General features: G+C 39.4%; 1 pseudogene; it reads left to right on the top strand.

Moving 5' to 3' along the window:
• Positions 1-5,061: 5,061 nt before the first annotated feature.
• LOC144309931 (18S ribosomal RNA) lies at positions 5,062-6,017 on the top strand (annotated as a pseudogene).
• The last annotated feature ends 14,717 nt before the right edge of the window (positions 6,018-20,734 follow it).

The following is a 20,734-nucleotide window of genomic DNA, read 5'->3' as shown; positions in this document are numbered from 1 at the left end:
GTCTTAGGAACCAAAAAATTGGTGCAACTCCAAATAAAAGTAATAAATATATTTACTTCATGCATAATCACAGCTCTAGTCATTCTTACTTTGCCCATCATTATAACCTCTACTAAACTCTACAAAAATAAGCTATACCCATACTATGTAAAAACCGCTACTTCTTACGCATTCATAATTAGCATAATTCCCACAATAATATTCATCTACTCAGGACAGGAAACAATTGTTTCAAACTGACATTGAATAACAATCCAGACCATAAAACTATCCATGAGTTTTAAATTAGACTACTTCTCAATAATCTTTGTGCCCGTAGCCCTTTTTGTCACGTGGTCTATTATAGAGTTTTCTATATGATATATACACTCCGATCCTTATATTAACCGATTTTTCAAGTATCTTCTCTTATTTCTTATTACTATAATAGTCTTAGTCACCGCAAACAACATATTCCAACTATTCATTGGCTGAGAAGGAGTTGGCATTATATCATTTTTACTTATTGGATGATGATACGGCCGAACCGATGCAAATACAGCTGCCCTACAAGCTATCCTCTATAACCGTATTGGAGATGTAGGCTTCATTATAACCATAGCATGGTTTCTATTGAACTTAAACACATGAGACCTTCAACAAATCTTTATTACAACAAACGATAATTTTAATTTGCCGCTACTTGGCTTACTATTAGCAGCTACCGGTAAATCTGCTCAATTCGGCTTACATCCCTGACTCCCCTCAGCCATAGAAGGCCCCACTCCTGTATCAGCCCTACTTCACTCAAGCACAATAGTTGTAGCAGGAGTATTTCTTCTTATCCGCTTTCATCCACTAATAGAGCATAATCAAACTATTCAAACCCTCACTTTATGCTTAGGGGCTATTACTACACTATTTACTGCAATCTGCGCTCTTACACAGAACGATATCAAAAAAATTGTAGCGTTCTCTACCTCAAGCCAACTAGGCCTAATAATAGTAACAATTGGCATTAACCAGCCTTACCTAGCCTTCTTACACATCTGCACTCACGCATTTTTTAAAGCTATGTTATTCATATGTTCAGGGTCAATTATCCACAGCCTAAACGATGAACAAGACATTCGAAAGATAGGTGGCCTATTTAAAGTCCTTCCCTTCACCACAACTTCCCTGATTGTCGGAAGCCTCGCATTAACAGGCATACCTTTCCTTACAGGATTCTACTCCAAAGACCTGATCATCGAGTCCGCTAACACGTCGAATACCAACGCCTGAGCCCTCTTAATTACACTCGTTGCCACATCCCTAACCGCTGCCTACAGCACCCGAATTATATTCTTCGCTCTACTAGGCCAGCCCCGCTTCTCCCCTATAATCCTTATCAACGAGAATAATCCTCTCCTAATTAACTCTATTAAACGACTCCTTATCGGAAGTGTATTTGCAGGATACATTATCTCCCACAGCATCACACCCACCACCATCCCACAGATAACTATGCCTCATTATCTAAAAATGATAGCCCTTGCAGTAACTATCTTGGGTTTCATCCTGGCACTAGAACTAAACCTTACCATACAAGGACTCAAATTTAACTATCCATCTAATTACTTTAAATTTTCCACCCTCCTTGGCTATTATCCAACCATTATGCACCGCCTCACACCTAAAACAAGTTTAACCATCAGCCAGAAATCAGCATCTATACTTCTGGACTCCATCTGACTAGAAAACATCCTACCCAAATCAATCTCGTATTTCCAAATAAAATCTTCTACCCTTATTTCAAATCAAAAGGGTCTCATCAAGCTCTATTTCCTATCGTTCATACTAACTATAATTCTCAGCCTACTAATCCTTAATTACCACGGGTAACTTCCATGATAACCAACACACCAGTTAACAGCGACCAACCTGTAACAATCACCAACCAGGTTCCATAACTATATAAAGCCGCAATACCCATAGCCTCTTCACTAAAAAACCCAGAGTCCCCCGTATCATAAATTACCCAATCCCCTATTCCATTAAACTTTAATACTACCTCCACCTCATCATCCTTCAAAATATAGCAAGCAGTCAACAACTCAGACAATAGACCAGTAATAAAAGCCGCTAGAACAGCCTTATTTGAAACTCACACCTCAGGGTATTGCTCAGTAGCCATAGCAGTTGTATAACCAAATACTACTAATATACCCCCCAAATAAATTAAAAACACTATCAGCCCTAAAAAAGAACCCCCAAAATTCAGAACAATCGCACAACCAATCCCACCGCTAATAATTAGCACAAGCCCACCATAAATAGGAGATGGTTTAGTGGCAAAACCCACAAAACTCATCACAAAAACGATACTTAAAATAAATACAATGTATGTTATCATTATTCCTACATGGAATTTAACCATGACTAATGACATGAAAAATCATCGTTGTATTTCAACTATAAGAACATTAATGACCAACATTCGAAAAACCCACCCACTAGCCAAAATTGTCAACAATTCATTCATTGACCTCCCAGCGCCATCTAACATCTCTGCTTGATGGAATTTCGGGTCCTTATTAGGAGTATGCTTGATTCTACAGATTCTAACAGGTTTATTTCTAGCTATACACTACACATCGGACACGGCCACAGCTTTTTCATCGGTCACCCACATCTGTCGAGACGTTAACTACGGCTGAATTATCCGCTATATACATGCAAATGGCGCTTCCATATTCTTCATCTGCCTATTCATACATGTGGGACGAGGCCTATACTATGGATCCTATGTATTCATAGAAACATGAAACATTGGAATTGTACTACTATTCGCAACCATAGCCACAGCATTCATAGGCTATGTACTGCCGTGAGGACAAATATCATTTTGAGGGGCAACTGTAATCACTAACCTTCTCTCCGCCATCCCCTATATCGGAACCAACTTAGTAGAGTGAATCTGAGGTGGCTTCTCAGTAGACAAAGCAACCTTAACACGATTCTTTGCATTTCATTTTATCTTTCCATTCATCATCGCAGCTCTAGCAATAGTACACCTCCTATTTCTACACGAAACCGGATCCAACAACCCCTCAGGAATCACATCAGACTCAGACAAAATTCCGTTTCACCCCTACTACACAATTAAAGATATCCTAGGAATCCTACTCCTGCTCCTAGTCTTAATATCACTAGTTTTATTTTCACCAGACCTATTAGGAGATCCAGACAACTACACCCCTGCAAACCCCCTAAACACCCCTCCACATATCAAACCTGAATGATACTTCCTATTCGCCTATGCCATCCTACGATCTATCCCTAATAAATTAGGAGGTGTACTCGCCCTAGTATTCTCCATCCTAATTTTAGCATTCATTCCATTCCTCCACACATCTAAGCAACGCAGTATAATATTCCGACCCCTCAGCCAATGCCTATTCTGACTTTTAGTCGCCGATCTTCTCACTTTAACTTGGATTGGAGGACAGCCAGTTGAACACCCTTTCATCATTATCGGACAGGTCGCCTCAATTCTATATTTCACCATCCTATTGATTCTAATGCCAACAATTAGCGTTATCGAAAATAATCTTCTAAAATGAAGAGTCTTTGTAGTATAATCATTACCTTGGTCTTGTAAACCAAAAATGGAGAGTAGTCGCCCTCCCTAAGACTCAAGGAAGAAGCTCTTGCTCCACCATCAGCACCCAAAGCTGAAATTCTTCTTAAACTATTCCCTGACACCCCCTACATTCATATATTGGACCACCTCTACTGTGCTATGTCAGTATCTCCAAAAAATCCTTCTTTCCCTCCCCTATGTACGTCGTGCATTAATGGCTTGCCCCATGCATATAAGCATGTACATGATATTATATCTTTACATAGGACATGTCTAGTCCAATTCCACAACCCATTGATCCTCAACAGTAACTAGATGCATATCACTTAGTCCAATAAGGGCTTAATCACCATGCCTCGAGAAACCATCAATCCTTGCCTGTAATGTCACTCTTCTCGCTCCGGGCCCATGCTAATGTGGGGGTTACTATCATGAAACTATACCTGGCATCTGGTTCTTACCTCAGGGCCATGACTCTATTTATTCCAATCCTACTAATTCTCGCAAATGGGACATCTCGATGGACTAGTGACTAATCAGCCCATGATCACACATAACTGTGGTGTCATGCATTTGGTATCTTTTATTTTTAGGGGGGGAATCTGCTATCACTCATCTATGACCGCAACGGCACTAACTCTAACTTATCTTCTGCTCTCAGGGAATATGCCCGTCGCGGCCCTAATGCAGTCAAATAACTTGTAGCTGGACTTATTCATTATCATTTATCAACTCACGCATAAAATCAAGGTGCTATTCAGTCAATGGTTTCAGGACATATAATTCTAGGACACACGTGTGTACACGTACGTACACGTGTGTACACGTACGTACACGTGTGTACACGTACGTACACGTGTGTACACGTACGTACACGTGTGTACACGTACGTACACGTGTGTACACGTACGTACACGTGTGTACACGTACGTACACGTGTGTACACGTACGTACACGTGTGTACACGTACGTACACGTGTGTACACGTACGTACACGTGTGTACACGTACGTACACGTACGTACACGTACGTACACGTGTGTACACGTACGTACACGTGTGTACACGTACGTACACGTGTGTACACGTACGTACACGCGCAAGACATTAAGTTAACTTATACAAACCCCCCTTACCCCCCATAAACTCATGTCATCTATTATACACTTATTTATGTCCTGCCAAACCCCAAAAACAGGACTAAGTGCATACAATACTCACAAGCTTTATTTAAATTGTATACAAATGTATTGCTACTCTAGTTAACTTAACACAACAGTCTTACACGCATTCGATCTCGTGGTCTATCTATAGATAGCATCCCCTTTTTTTTTCCTCTCATATTTACTATGTATTTTATTTATTATACACACTACAATTTCAGTATAAGTTAATGTAGCTTAATTAATAAAGCAAGGCACTGAAAATGCCAAGATGAGTCGCACGACTCCATAAACACAAAGGTTTGGTCCTAGCCTTCCTATTAGTTCTTAGTAGACTTACACATGCAAGTCTCCACGCCCCAGTGAGAATGCCCTTAAAATCAGCAGTGATCTAAAGGAGCAGGTATCAAGCACACTCTTAAGTAGCTCATAACACCTTGCTAAGCCACACCCCACGGATACAGCAGTGATAAAAATTAAGCCATAAACGAAAGTTTGACTAAGCCATACTAAAAAGGGTTGTAAATTTCGTGCCAGCCACCGCGGTCATACGATTAACCCAAACTAATAGGCCCACGGCGTAAAGCGTGTTTAAGATACCTTTGCACTAAAGTTAAAACCTTACTAAGCCGTAAAAAGCTACCAGTTACCATAAATAGACCACGAAAGTGACTTTATAATAATCTGACTACACGATAGCTAAGACCCAAACTGGGATTAGATACCCCACTATGCTTAGCCCTAAACATAGATAATTTTACAACAAAATAATTCGCCAGAGGACTACTAGCAATAGCTTAAAACTCAAAGGACTTGGCGGTGCTTTTATATCCCTCTAGAGGAGCCTGTTCTATAACTGATAAACCCCGATAAACCTCACCACCCTTTGCTAATTTCAGTCTATATACCGCCATCTTCAGCAAAACCCTCAAAAGGTAGAATAGTAAGCACAATCATTTTACATAAAAAAGTTAGGTCAAGGTGTAACTTATGGGGTGGGAAGAAATGGGCTACATTTTCTACCCAAGAACATTCCACGAACGTTTTTATGAAATTAAAAACTGAAGGAGGATTTAGTAGTAAATTAAGAATAGAGAGCTTAATTGAATAGGGCCATGAAGCACGCACACACCGCCCGTCACCCTCCTCAAGTAATAAGACACAACCATAACCATATTAACTTAACTTAAGACACAAGAGGAGACAAGTCGTAACAAGGTAAGCATACCGGAAGGTGTGCTTGGATTAATTCAAAGTGTAGCTTAACTAAAAGCGTCTGGCCTACACCCAGAAGATTTCATTACTTATGACCACTCTGAACAAAAGCTAGCCAACTAACCCCAAACTTAAGTATCACAGACATATAAAAGTAAAACATTTAGTTAAATAATAAAAGTATAGGAGATAGAAATTTTAATTGGAGCGATAGAGATAGTACCGTAAGGGAATGATGAAAGACATATTAACAGTATTAAACAGCAAAGATTACCCCTTTTACCTTTTGCATAATGAACTAGCCAGAAAAGACTTAACAAAGAGAACTTAAGCTAAGCTCCCCGAAACCAGACGAGCTACCCATAAACAATCTAAAAAGGATCAACTCATCTATGTAGCAAAATAGTGAGAAGATTTGTGGGTTAGAGGTGAAAAGCCTAACGAGCCTGGTGATAGCTGGTTGCCCACAAACAGAATTTTAGTTCAACTTTAAATTTACCTAAAAAAAAACAAAATTTTAATGTAAATTTAAAATATAGTCTAAGAAGGTACAGCTTCTTAGAATCAGGATACAACCCTTTATTAGAGAGTATATACTAACATCACCATAGTTGGCTTAAAAAGCAAGCCACCAATTGAGAAAGCGTTCCAGCTCAACAAACAATATAACTTAATCCCAATCATATTACATCAACTCCTAATTATACCTCCTGGGCCATTCTATTTAAATATAGAAGCAACAATGCTAGTATGAGTAACAAGAACTATTTTCTCCCGCATAAGCTTATATCAGAAAACGGATAGGACCACTGATAGTTAACAATCTGATAATATCAACCCAAAAAATGAAATACTTATCTACCCTATTGTTAACCCAACACAGGCATGCATTAAGGAAAGATTAAAAGGAGTAAAAATTGAACTCGGCAAACAAACCCCGCCTGTTACCAAAACATCACCTCCAGCATTTCTGTATTGGAGGCACTGCCTGCCCAGTGACACTTGTCTTAACGGCCGCGGTATCCTGACCGTGCAAAGGTAGCATAATCATTTGTTCTCTAAATAAGGACTTGTATGAATTGGCCACACGAGGGTTTAACTGTCTCTTATTCCCAATCAGTGAAATTGACCTTCCCGTGAAGAGGCGGGAATGCCACAATAAGACGAGAAGACCCTATGGAAGCTTTAATTAACTAACCAAACTTATGGATACTAAAATACCTACAAGGCATAACATTACACCATTATTGTGGGTTAGCAATTTAGGTTGGGGTGACCTCGGAATATAAAAAAACTCCCGAGTGATTAAAATTTAGACCCACAAGTCAAAATATAACATCACTTATTGATCCAATAATTTTATGATCAACGGAACAAGTTACCCTAGGGATAACAGCGCAATCTATTCAAGAGTCCATATCGACAATAGGGTTTACGACCTCGATGTTGGATCAGGAATCCTAATGGTGCAAGCAGCTATTAAGGGTTCGTTTGTTCAACGATTAAAGTCCTACGTGATCTGAGTTCAGACCGGAGTAATCCAGGTCGGTTTCTATCTATTATATAACCTCCCCCAGTACGAAAGGACAAGGGATGTAAGGCCTACCTCACAAAGGCGCCTTAAAACTAATAGATGAAGTCAACTCAATCTAACCAGTTTATCTCCTCATAAGCCCGAGAAAGGGGCTTTGTTAGGGTTGGCAGAGCCGGTAACTGCGTAAAACTAAACCTTTATTATCAGAGGTTCAATTCCTCTCCCTAACAAAATGTTCTTTCTCAACATTATCTCTCTTATCATTCCAAATCCTTCTTGCCGTAGCCTTCCTCACCCTCGTTGAACGAAAAGTCTTAGGCTACATACAACTTCGAAAAGGGCCTAATATCGTAGGCCCCTACGGCCTCCTTCAACCCAAACCGCAGATGCAGTAAAACTCTTCACAAAAGACCTCTACGACCACTTACCATCCTCCATATCAATATTCATTCTAGCCCCCATTCTAGCTCTATCACTAGCCCTAACTATATGATCCCTCTCCCAATGCCCTACCCACTCATTTATATAAACTTAGGAGTCCTATTCATACTAGCAATATCAAGCTTCGCCGTATACTCCATCCTTTGGTCAGGATGAGCCTCAAACTCCAAATACGCTCTATCGGAGCCCTCCGAGCAGTAGCTCAAACAATCTCATATGAAGTAACACCTAGCAATCATTCTCCTATCAGTCCTCCTAATAAACGGGTCATTTACACTATCCACACTAATTATCACCCAAGAACATATATGACTAATCTTTCCGGCCTGGCCCCTAGCCATGATATGATTCATTTCTACTCTAGCAGAAACTAACCGAGCCCCTTCGACTTAACTGAAGGAGAATCCGAACTAGTTTCTGGATTTAACGTAGAGTATGCAGCGGGTCCTTTTGCCCTATTCTTTCTAGCAGAGTACGCAAATATCATTATAATAAATATCCTCACAACAATTCATTCTTCGGTGCATTCCACAACCCATTTATACCAGAACTCTACTCTATTAACTTCACTATAAAAAACCCTCTTACTAACTATCTGCTTCCTATGAATTCGAGCATCATACCTCGATTCCGCTATGATCAATTAATACACTTATTGTGAAAAAATTTTCTACCCCTAACTTTAGCCCTATGCATATGACATGTTGCCTTACCCATTATTACCGCGAGTATCCCACCCCAAACATAAGAAATATGTCTGATAAAAGAGTTACTTTGATAGAGTAAATAATAGAGGTTTAAATCCTCTTATTTCTAGGAATAATAGGCTTCGAACCTAATCTTAAGAATTCAAAGATCTTCGTGCTACCAAACTTACACTATATTCTACAGTAAGGTCAGCTAAATTAAGCTATCGGGGCCCATACCCCGAAAATGTTGGTTTATACCCTTCCCGTACTAATAAAACCCCCTATTCTCACTATTATTATAGCAACTATCATGGCAGGGACCATAATCGTCATACTAAGCTCGCACTGATTACTGATCTGAATTGGATTCGAAATAAACATGCTAGCCATCATCCCTATCCTCTAAAAAAGTATAATCCACGAGCCATAGAAGCCTCTACAAAATATTTTCTTACACAAGCTACTGCCTCAATATTACTAATAATAGGAGTCACCATTAACCTTCTTTACTCCGGCCAATGAGTAATCTCAAAAATCTCAAACCCCATCGCATCCATCATAATAACCACCGCCCTAACAATAAAACTAGGCCTATCTCCATTCCACTTCTGAGTTCCCGAAGTAGCACAAGGAGTAACACTTATATCAGGAATAATCCTACTAACATGACAAAAAATCGCACCTATATCCATCCTATATCAAATCTCCCCATCAATTAACACCAACCTTCTTATACTAATAGCCCTCGCATCCGTTCTAGTAGGAGGCTGAGGCGGACTAAATCAAACTCAACTACGAAAAATCATAGCATACTCCTCCATTGCCCACATAGGCTGAATAGCCGCTATCATTATTTACAAACCCTACAATAAATAATCCTAAACTTAACTTTATTTATTCTAATAACACTATCTACCTTCATACTATTCATATTAAACTCATCCACCACCACCTTATCCTTACCCACATATGAAATAAATTTCCCCTAATCACCTCCATAATCTTAATCCTTAATATTATCCCTAGGAGGACTACCCCCATTACTTGGCTTCATCCCTAAATGAATAATTATTCAAGAATTAACAAAAAATAACATAATTATTATTCCAACACTAATAGCCATCACCGCTCTACTTAACTTATATTTCTACCTGCGACTCACATATAGCACCGCACTTACCATATTCCCGTCCACAAATAACATTAAAAAATAAATGACAATTCGAGTACACAAAAAAGGCAACCCTACTACCCCCCTTAATCATTATCTCAACTATACTACTCCCGCTAACACCTATATTATCAGTCTTGGACTAGGAGTTTAGGTTAGACCAGACCAAGAGCCTTCAAAGCTCTAAGCAAGTGCTATACACTTAACCCCTGACCAAATCACCTCTAAGGGCTGCAAGAATCTATCTTACATCAATTGAATGCAAATCAAACACTTTAATTAAGCTAAGCCTCCCTAGATTGGTGAGCTTCTACCTCACGAAATTTTAGTTAACAGCTAAATACCCTAGTAACTGGCTTCAATCTACCTTCTCCCGCCGCGTAGAAAAAAAAGGCGGGAGAAGCCCCGGCGGCGTCTAGGCTGCTTCTTTGAATTTGCAATTCAATATGAAAATTCACCACAGAGCTGGCAAAAAGAGGACTTAAACCTCTATTTTTAGATTTACAGTCTAATGCTTTTATCAGCCATTTTACCTATGTTCATTAACCGATGACTGTTCTCTACTAATCACAAAGATATTGGTACTTTATACTTACTATTTGGAGCATGAGCCGGCATAGTAGGCACTGCCTTGAGCCTCCTCATCCGAGCCGAACTAGGTCAGCCCGGTACTTTACTAGGCGACGATCAAATTTATAACGTCGTCGTAACCGCCCCATGCTTTCGTAATAATCTTCTTCATAGTCATGCCCATTATAATTGGGGCTTTGGAAACTGACTAGTGCCATTAATAATTGGTGCTCCGACATGGCATTCCCCCGAATAAATAACATGAGCTTCTGACTTCCTTCCTCCATCTTTTCTTCTACTATTAGCATCTTCTATGGTAGAAGCAGGTGCAGGAACGGGGTGGACCGTTTACCCCCCACTGGCTGGCAATCTGGCCCATGCAGGAGCATCCGTTGATCTTACATTTTCTCCTTACATTTAGCGGAGTCTCTTCTATTTTAGGGGCAATTAATTTCATTACTACTATTATCAACATAAAACCCCCTGCAATATCCCAGTATCAAACCCCCCTATTTGTATGATCAGTACTAATTACAGCAGTTCTACTCCTACTATCCCTGCCTGTACTGGCTGCTGGAATTACAATACTTTTACAGACCGTAATCTTAATACGACATTATTTCGATCCCGCTGGAGGGAGGAGACCCTATCCTATATCAACACTTATTCTGATTCTTCGGACATCCTGAAGTTTACATTCTTATCCTGCCAGGGTTCGGAATAATTTCTCACATTGTCACTTACTACTCAGGGAAAAAAGAGCCTTTCGGCTATATAGGAATAGTATGGGCAATAATATCTATTGGGTTTTTAGGCTTTATCGTATGAGCTCACCATATGTTTACTGTAGGAATAGACGTAGACACACGAGCATACTTCACATCCGCCACTATAATTATCGCTATTCCAACAGGAGTAAAAGTATTTAGTTGACTGGCAACACTTCACGGAGGCAATATTAAATGATCTCCAGCTATGCTATGAGCTTTAGGGTTTATTTTCTTATTCACAGTAGGCGGGGCTAACAGGCATTGTCCTAGCTAATTCGTCCTTAGACAATCGTTCTTCATGATACGTATTATGTTGTAGCTCATTTTCACTATGTGCTCTCAATGGGAGCAGTTTTTGCCATTATGGGAGGATTTGCCCACTGATTCCCCTTATTCTCAGGTTATACTCTTAACGAATACTTGAGCAAAGATTCACTTTACAATTATATTTGTGGGAGTAAATATAACTTTCTTCCCTCAGCATTTCCTAGGTTTTTCCGGAATACCTCGTCGGTACTCTGACTATCCAGATGCATATACCACCTGAAATACCGTCTCCTCTATAGGATCGTTTATCTCGCTTACAGCTGGTGATGCTTATAATTTTTATAATCTGAGAGGCCTTTGCATCCAAACGAGAAGTTGCTATAGTAGAACTTACTACAACTAATATTGAATGACTACATGGATGTCCCCCTCCATATCACACGTTCGAAGAACCTACATATGTAATCCAAAAATAAGAAAGGAAGGAAATCGAACCCCCCTAAAATTGGTTTCAAGCCAATGTCATAACCACTATGTCTTTCTCAATCAGGAGGTATTAGTAAAATATTACATAACTTTGTCAAGGTTAAATTATAGGTGAAACCCCTATATACCTCTATGGCGTACCCATTTCAACTCGGATTACAGGACGCAACCTCCCCTATTATAGAGGAGCTACTTCATTTTCATGACCATACACTAATAATTGTATTCTTAATCAGTTCTTTAGTTCTCTACATCATTTCCCTAAATATTGACTACAAAATTAACTCATACAAGCACAATAGACGCACAGGAAGTAGAAACAGTATGAACTATCCTACCCGCCATTATCCTAATCCTAATCGCTCTACCTTCCCTCCGAATCCTTTATATAATAGACGAAATCAATAACCCCTCTTTAACCGTGAAAACAATAGGCCACCAATGATACTGAAGCTATGAATATACTGATTATGAAGACTTAAACTTTGACTCCTACATAATCCCAACACAAGAATTAAAGCCAGGAGAACTCCGACTATTAGAAGTAGACAACCGAGTTGTCCTCCCAATAGAAATAACCATCCGAATACTTATTTCTTCAGAAGACGTTTTGCATTCATGAGCTGTTCCATCACTAGGTCTAAAAACTGACGCTATTCCAGGACGACTAAACCAAACCACCCTTATAGCCATACGACCGGGACTGTATTATGGCCAGTGCTCTGAAATCTGCGGATCTAACCATAGCTTTATACCCATTGTTCTTGAAATAGTCCCCTATCTTATTTTGAAACCTGATCTGCCTTAATAGTATAACCTAGACTAGACTTACTCATTAAGAAGCTATAAAGCATTAACCTTTTAAGTTAAAGACTGGGAGTTTTAACCTCCCCTTAATGAAATGCCACAGCTAGGACACATCCACCTGATTTATTTATAATCTTTTCAATATTTCTCACCCTCTTCATTCTATTCCAACTAAAAATTTCAAATCACCACTACCCGGAAAACCCAATAACCAAGTCTACTAAAATCACTAGTCAACATAATCCTTGAGAAAACAAATGAACGAAATTTATTCGCCTCTTTCGCTGCCCCCTCAATAATAGGTCTCCCTATTGTAGTACTGATCGTCATATTCCCTTCCATTTTATTCCCAGCACCCAATCGCCTAATCAATAATCGGTTAATCTCCATTCAGCAATGATTAATTCAATTAACATCAAAACAAATACTAGCAATTCATAATCAAAAGGGACGAACCTGAGCTCTCATACTTATATCACTAATTCTATTCATTGGTTCAACTAACCTACTTGGACTACTACCCCACTCATTTACGCCCACGACACAACTCTCTATAAACCTCGGAATAGCAATCCCCCTATGAGCAGGGACAGTAATTACCGGTTTCCGCTATAAGACCAAAGCATCCTTGGCACACTTTCTACCCCAAGGCACCCCTCTTCCCCTAATTCCAATACTAGTAATCATCGAAACTATTAGTCTATTCATTCAACCCATAGCTCTAGCCGTTCGATTAACCGCCAATATTACTGCAGGACACCTCCTAATCCATTTGATTGGAGGGGCTACCTTAGCTCTTATTAATATTAGCGCGACCACAGCTTTCATCACTTTTATTATTTTAATTCTATTTACGATTCTAGAGTTTGCTGTTGCCTTAATTCAAGCCTATGTCTTTACCTTACTAGTAAGTCTATACTTACATGACAACACCTAATGACCCACCAAACTCACGCTTACCATATAGTTAACCCAAGCCCATGACCGCTAACAGGAGCCCTTTCTGCCCTTCTTATAACATCGGGTCTTATCATATGATTTCACTATAACTCAATATCCCTACTTACATTAGGATTCACAACCAACCTGCTAACCATATACCAGTGATGACGAGATGTGATCCGAGAAGGCACATTCCAAGGACATCACACCCCTATTGTACAAAAAGGACTACGGTACGGAATAGTTCTTTTTATTGTATCAGAAGTATTTTTCTTTGCAGGCTTCTTTTGAGCCTTTTACCATTCCAGCCTAGCCCCTACTCCTGAACTTGGAGGTTGCTGACCTCCCACCGGCATTATTCCTCTTAACCCACTAGAAGTTCCTCTACTCAACACCTCAGTCCTCCTAGCCTCCGGAGTATCTATTACTTGAGCCCATCATAGTTTAATAGAAGGCAATCGTAAACACATACTTCAAGGCCTATTTATTACAATCTCCTTAGGCGTATATTTTACACTATTACAGGCCTCCGAAACTACGAGACATCTTTTACAATCTCCGACGGAGTGTACGGATCTACCTTTTTTATAGCTACTGGGTTTCACGGACTACATGTAATTATTGGCTCCACATTCCTTATCGTGTGCTTTCTCCGACAACTATACTACCACTTCACATCAAACCACCACTTCGGATTTGAAGCCGCTGCATGATATTGACACTTTGTTGATGTAGTCTGACTATTCTTATATGTATCTATTTATTGATGAGGATCCTATTTCTTTAGTATAACTAGTACAATTGACTTCCAATCAGTTAGCTCCAGATCAACCTGGAAAGAAGTAATAAACGTAATACTAACCTTGATAACTAATGTAACCCTAGCGTCCTTACTTGTACTAATCGCATTCTGACTTCCCCAACTAAATATTTATACAGACAAGACAAGCCCCTACGAATGTGGTTTTGACCCCATGGGATCTGCTCGCCTACCTTTCTCTATAAAATTCTTCCTAGTTGCCATCACATTCCTGCTTTTCGACCTAGAAATCGCACTCCTACTCCCACTTCCCTGAGCGTCACAAACCAACAAGTTGACAACAATACTTATCATAGCACTCCTACTAATCTCCCTCCTAGCTGCAAGCCTAGCGTACGAATGAACCGAAAAGGGGCTAGAATGAACCGAATATGATAATTAGTTTAAGCCAAAACAAATGATTTCGACTCATTAGATTATGATTTATCTCATAATTATCATATGTCCATAGTATATATTAATATCTTTCTGGCATTCATTCTTTCTCTAATAGGTATACTTGTTTATCGATCACACCTAATATCATCGCTACTATGCTTAGAGGGCATAATATTATCACTATTTGTAATAATATCTGTAACTATTCTCAACAACCACCTTACATTAGCCAGCATGATACCAATCGTACTACTAGTATTTGCTGCCTGCGAAGCAGCATTAGGACTATCTCTACTAGTTATAGTATCTAACACCTACGGGACTGATTACGTACAAAACCTAAACCTCTTACAATGCTAAAAATTATCATCCCCACTATCATACTGATCCCCCTTACATGAGTATCAAAGCCTAACATAATCTGAATTAACACGACAACATATGGTTTGCTAATCAGCTTAATCAGCTTATTCTACCTGAATCAACCAAATGATAATACATTGAACCCCTCCTTAATATTTTTCTCTGACTCCCTATCAGCACCGCTACTAGCACTTACAACATGACTTCTACCCCTTATACTTATAGCAAGCCAACACCATTTATCAAAAGAACCCTTAACTCGAAAAAAACTATATATTTCAATACTGATTCTTCTCCAGTTGTTCCTAATTATAACTTTCACCGCCTCTGAACTTATCTTCTTTTACATCCTATTTGAGGCAACACTAATCCCAACCCTGATCATTATTACCCGATGGGGGAATCAAACTGAACGACTAAACGCAGGGCTCTACTTCTTATTTTATACTTTAATAGGATCTCTCCCACTCCTAGTAGCTCTCCTTTACATCCACAATTTCATGGGCTCCCTAAATTTTCTCATAATTCAATACTGAATTCAACCTCTGCCAAACTCCTGATCTAATGTTTTCTTATGATTGGCATGCATGATAGCATTCATAGTAAAGATACCTCTATACGGCCTCCACTTGTGACTACCAAAAGCACACGTAGAGGCCCCTATTGCCGGCTCCATGGTACTTGCCGCCGTACTCCTGAAATTAGGAGGCTATGGCATGATACGAATTACAACCCTACTAAACCCCCTGACCAACTTCATAGCGTATCCTTTCATAATATTATCTCTATGAGGCATAATCATAACAAGCTCTATCTGTCTCCGTCAAACAGATCTAAAATCCCTAATTGCATACTCCTCAGTTAGTCATATGGCACTCGTTATTGTAGCGGTTCTTATTCAAACACCATGAAGTTATATAGGTGCAACAGCCCTAATAATTGCCCATGGTTTAACATCCTCGATGCTATTCTGCTTAGCCAACTCCAATTACGAACGAATCCATAGCCGTACTATGATTCTCGCACGAGGACTTCAAACCCTCCTTCCCCTGATAGCAGCCTGATGGTTATTAGCAAGCCTCACAAATCTGGCTCTTCCTCCAACAATTAATCTTATCGGAGAACTATTTGTAGTGATATCCTCATTCTCATGATCCAACATTACTATTATTCTAATAGGAATTAACATCACCATCACTGCCCTATACTCACTTTATATACTAATCACCACACAGCGTGGTAAATATTCCCACCATATCAAAAATATCAAACCGTCATTCACACGAGAAAATGCCCTAATAACCTTGCATCTACTGCCTCTACTCCTCCTATCCCTTAACCCTAAAATTATTCTCGGTCCCATCTACTGTAAGCATAGTTTAACAAAAACATTAGATTGTGAATCTAATAATAAAAGCTCAAACCTTTTTGCTTACCGAAAAAGTACTGCAAGAACTGCTAACTCATGCTCCCATGTATAAGAACATGGCTTTTTCAACTTTTATAGGATAGAAGTAATCCATTGGTCTTAAAAATTGGTGCAACTCCAAATAAAAGTAATAAATATATTTACTTCATGCATAATCACAGCTCTAGTCATTCTTACTTTGCCCATCATTATAACCTCTACTAAACTCTACAAAAATAAGCTATACCCATACTATGTAAAAACCGCTACTTCTTACGCATTCATAATTAGCATAATTCCCACAATAATATTCATCTACTCAGGACAGGAAACAATTGTTTCAAACTGACATTGAATAACAATCCAGACCATAAAACTATCCATGAGTTTTAAATTAGACTACTTCTCAATAATCTTTGTGCCCGTAGCCCTTTTTGTCACGTGGTCTATTATAGAGTTTTCTATATGATATATACACTCCGATCCTTATATTAACCGATTTTTCAAGTATCTTCTCTTATTTCTTATTACTATAATAGTCTTAGTCACCGCAAACAACATATTCCAACTATTCATTGGCTGAGAAGGAGTTGGCATTATATCATTTTTACTTATTGGATGATGATACGGCCGAACCGATGCAAATACAGCTGCCCTACAAGCTATCCTCTATAACCGTATTGGAGATGTAGGCTTCATTATAACCATAGCATGGTTTCTATTGAACTTAAACACATGAGACCTTCAACAAATCTTTATTACAACAAACGATAATTTTAATTTGCCGCTACTTGGCTTACTATTAGCAGCTACCGGTAAATCTGCTCAATTCGGCTTACATCCCTGACTCCCCTCAGCCATAGAAGGCCCCACTCCTGTATCAGCCCTACTTCACTCAAGCACAATAGTTGTAGCAGGAGTATTTCTTCTTATCCGCTTTCATCCACTAATAGAGCATAATCAAACTATTCAAACCCTCACTTTATGCTTAGGGGCTATTACTACACTATTTACTGCAATCTGCGCTCTTACACAGAACGATATCAAAAAAATTGTAGCGTTCTCTACCTCAAGCCAACTAGGCCTAATAATAGTAACAATTGGCATTAACCAGCCTTACCTAGCCTTCTTACACATCTGCACTCACGCATTTTTTAAAGCTATGTTATTCATATGTTCAGGGTCAATTATCCACAGCCTAAACGATGAACAAGACATTCGAAAGATAGGTGGCCTATTTAAAGTCCTTCCCTTCACCACAACTTCCCTGATTGTCGGAAGCCTCGCATTAACAGGCATACCTTTCCTTACAGGATTCTACTCCAAAGACCTGATCATCGAGTCCGCTAACACGTCGAATACCAACGCCTGAGCCCTCTTAATTACACTCGTTGCCACATCCCTAACCGCTGCCTACAGCACCCGAATTATATTCTTCGCTCTACTAGGCCAGCCCCGCTTCTCCCCTATAATCCTTATCAACGAGAATAATCCTCTCCTAATTAACTCTATTAAACGACTCCTTATCGGAAGTGTATTTGCAGGATACATTATCTCCCACAGCATCACACCCACCACCATCCCACAGATAACTATGCCTCATTATCTAAAAATGATAGCCCTTGCAGTAACTATCTTGGGTTTCATCCTGGCACTAGAACTAAACCTTACCATACAAGGACTCAAATTTAACTATCCATCTAATTACTTTAAATTTTCCACCCTCCTTGGCTATTATCCAACCATTATGCACCGCCTCACACCTAAAACAAGTTTAACCATCAGCCAGAAATCAGCATCTATACTTCTGGACTCCATCTGACTAGAAAACATCCTACCCAAATCAATCTCGTATTTCCAAATAAAATCTTCTACCCTTATTTCAAATCAAAAGGGTCTCATCAAGCTCTATTTCCTATCGTTCATACTAACTATAATTCTCAGCCTACTAATCCTTAATTACCACGGGTAACTTCCATGATAACCAACACACCAGTTAACAGCGACCAACCTGTAACAATCACCAACCAGGTTCCATAACTATATAAAGCCGCAATACCCATAGCCTCTTCACTAAAAAACCCAGAGTCCCCCGTATCATAAATTACCCAATCCCCTATTCCATTAAACTTTAATACTACCTCCACCTCATCATCCTTCAAAATATAGCAAGCAGTCAACAACTCAGACAATAGACCAGTAATAAAAGCCGCTAGAACAGCCTTATTTGAAACTCACACCTCAGGGTATTGCTCAGTAGCCATAGCAGTTGTATAACCAAATACTACTAATATACCCCCCAAATAAATTAAAAACACTATCAGCCCTAAAAAAGAACCCCCAAAATTCAGAACAATCGCACAACCAATCCCACCGCTAATAATTAGCACAAGCCCACCATAAATAGGAGATGGTTTAGTGGCAAAACCCACAAAACTCATCACAAAAACGATACTTAAAATAAATACAATGTATGTTATCATTATTCCTACATGGAATTTAACCATGACTAATGACATGAAAAATCATCGTTGTATTTCAACTATAAGAACATTAATGACCAACATTCGAAAAACCCACCCACTAGCCAAAATTGTCAACAATTCATTCATTGACCTCCCAGCGCCATCTAACATCTCTGCTTGATGGAATTTCGGGTCCTTATTAGGAGTATGCTTGATTCTACAGATTCTAACAGGTTTATTTCTAGCTATACACTACACATCGGACACGGCCACAGCTTTTTCATCGGTCACCCACATCTGTCGAGACGTTAACTACGGCTGAATTATCCGCTATATACATGCAAATGGCGCTTCCATATTCTTCATCTGCCTATTCATACATGTGGGACGAGGCCTATACTATGGATCCTATGTATTCATAGAAACATGAAACATTGGAATTGTACTACTATTCGCAACCATAGCCACAGCATTCATAGGCTATGTACTGCCGTGAGGACAAATATCATTTTGAGGGGCAACTGTAATCACTAACCTTCTCTCCGCCATCCCCTATATCGGAACCAACTTAGTAGAGTGAATCTGAGGTGGCTTCTCAGTAGACAAAGCAACCTTAACACGATTCTTTGCATTTCATTTTATCTTTCCATTCATCATCGCAGCTCTAGCAATAGTACACCTCCTATTTCTACACGAAACCGGATCCAACAACCCCTCAGGAATCACATCAGACTCAGACAAAATTCCGTTTCACCCCTACTACACAATTAAAGATATCCTAGGAATCCTACTCCTGCTCCTAGTCTTAATATCACTAGTTTTATTTTCACCAGACCTATTAGGAGATCCAGACAACTACACCCCTGCAAACCCCCTAAACACCCCTCCACATATCAAACCTGAATGATACTTCCTATTCGCCTATGCCATCCTACGATCTATCCCTAATAAATTAGGAGGTGTACTCGCCCTAGTATTCTCCATCCTAATTTTAGCATTCATTCCATTCCTCCACACATCTAAGCAACGCAGTATAATATTCCGACCCCTCAGCCAATGCCTATTCTGACTTTTAGTCGCCGATCTTCTCACTTTAACTTGGATTGGAGGACAGCCAGTTGAACACCCTTTCATCATTATCGGACAGGTCGCCTCAATTCTATATTTCACCATCCTATTGATTCTAATGCCAACAATTAGCGTTATCGAAAATAATCTTCTAAAATGAAGAGTCTTTGTAGTATAATCATTACCTTGGTCTTGTAAACCAAAAATGGAGAGTAGTCGCCCTCCCTAAGACTCAAGGAAGAAGCTCTTGCTCCACCATCAGCACCCAAAGCTGAAATTCTTCTTAAACTATTCCCTGACACCCCCTACATTCATATATTGGACCACCTCTACTGTGCTATGTCAGTATCTCCAAAAAATCCTTCTTTCCCTCCCCTATGTACGTCGTGCATTAATGGCTTGCCCCATGCATATAAGCATGTACATGATATTATATCTTTACATAGGACATGTCTAGTCCAATTCCACAACCCATTGATCCTCAACAGTAACTAGATGCATATCACTTAGTCCAATAAGGGCTTAATCACCATGCCTCGAGAAACCATCAATCCTTGCCTGTAATGTCACTCTT

Source organism: Canis aureus, unplaced genomic scaffold (genome assembly GCF_053574225.1).
Source record: "Canis aureus isolate CA01 unplaced genomic scaffold, VMU_Caureus_v.1.0 ptg000262l_RagTag, whole genome shotgun sequence".
Taxonomy (NCBI): domain Eukaryota; kingdom Metazoa; phylum Chordata; class Mammalia; order Carnivora; family Canidae; genus Canis; species Canis aureus.
Note: the sequence above shows the minus strand (reverse complement) of the source record. Positions and strands in the feature narration are given on the sequence as shown.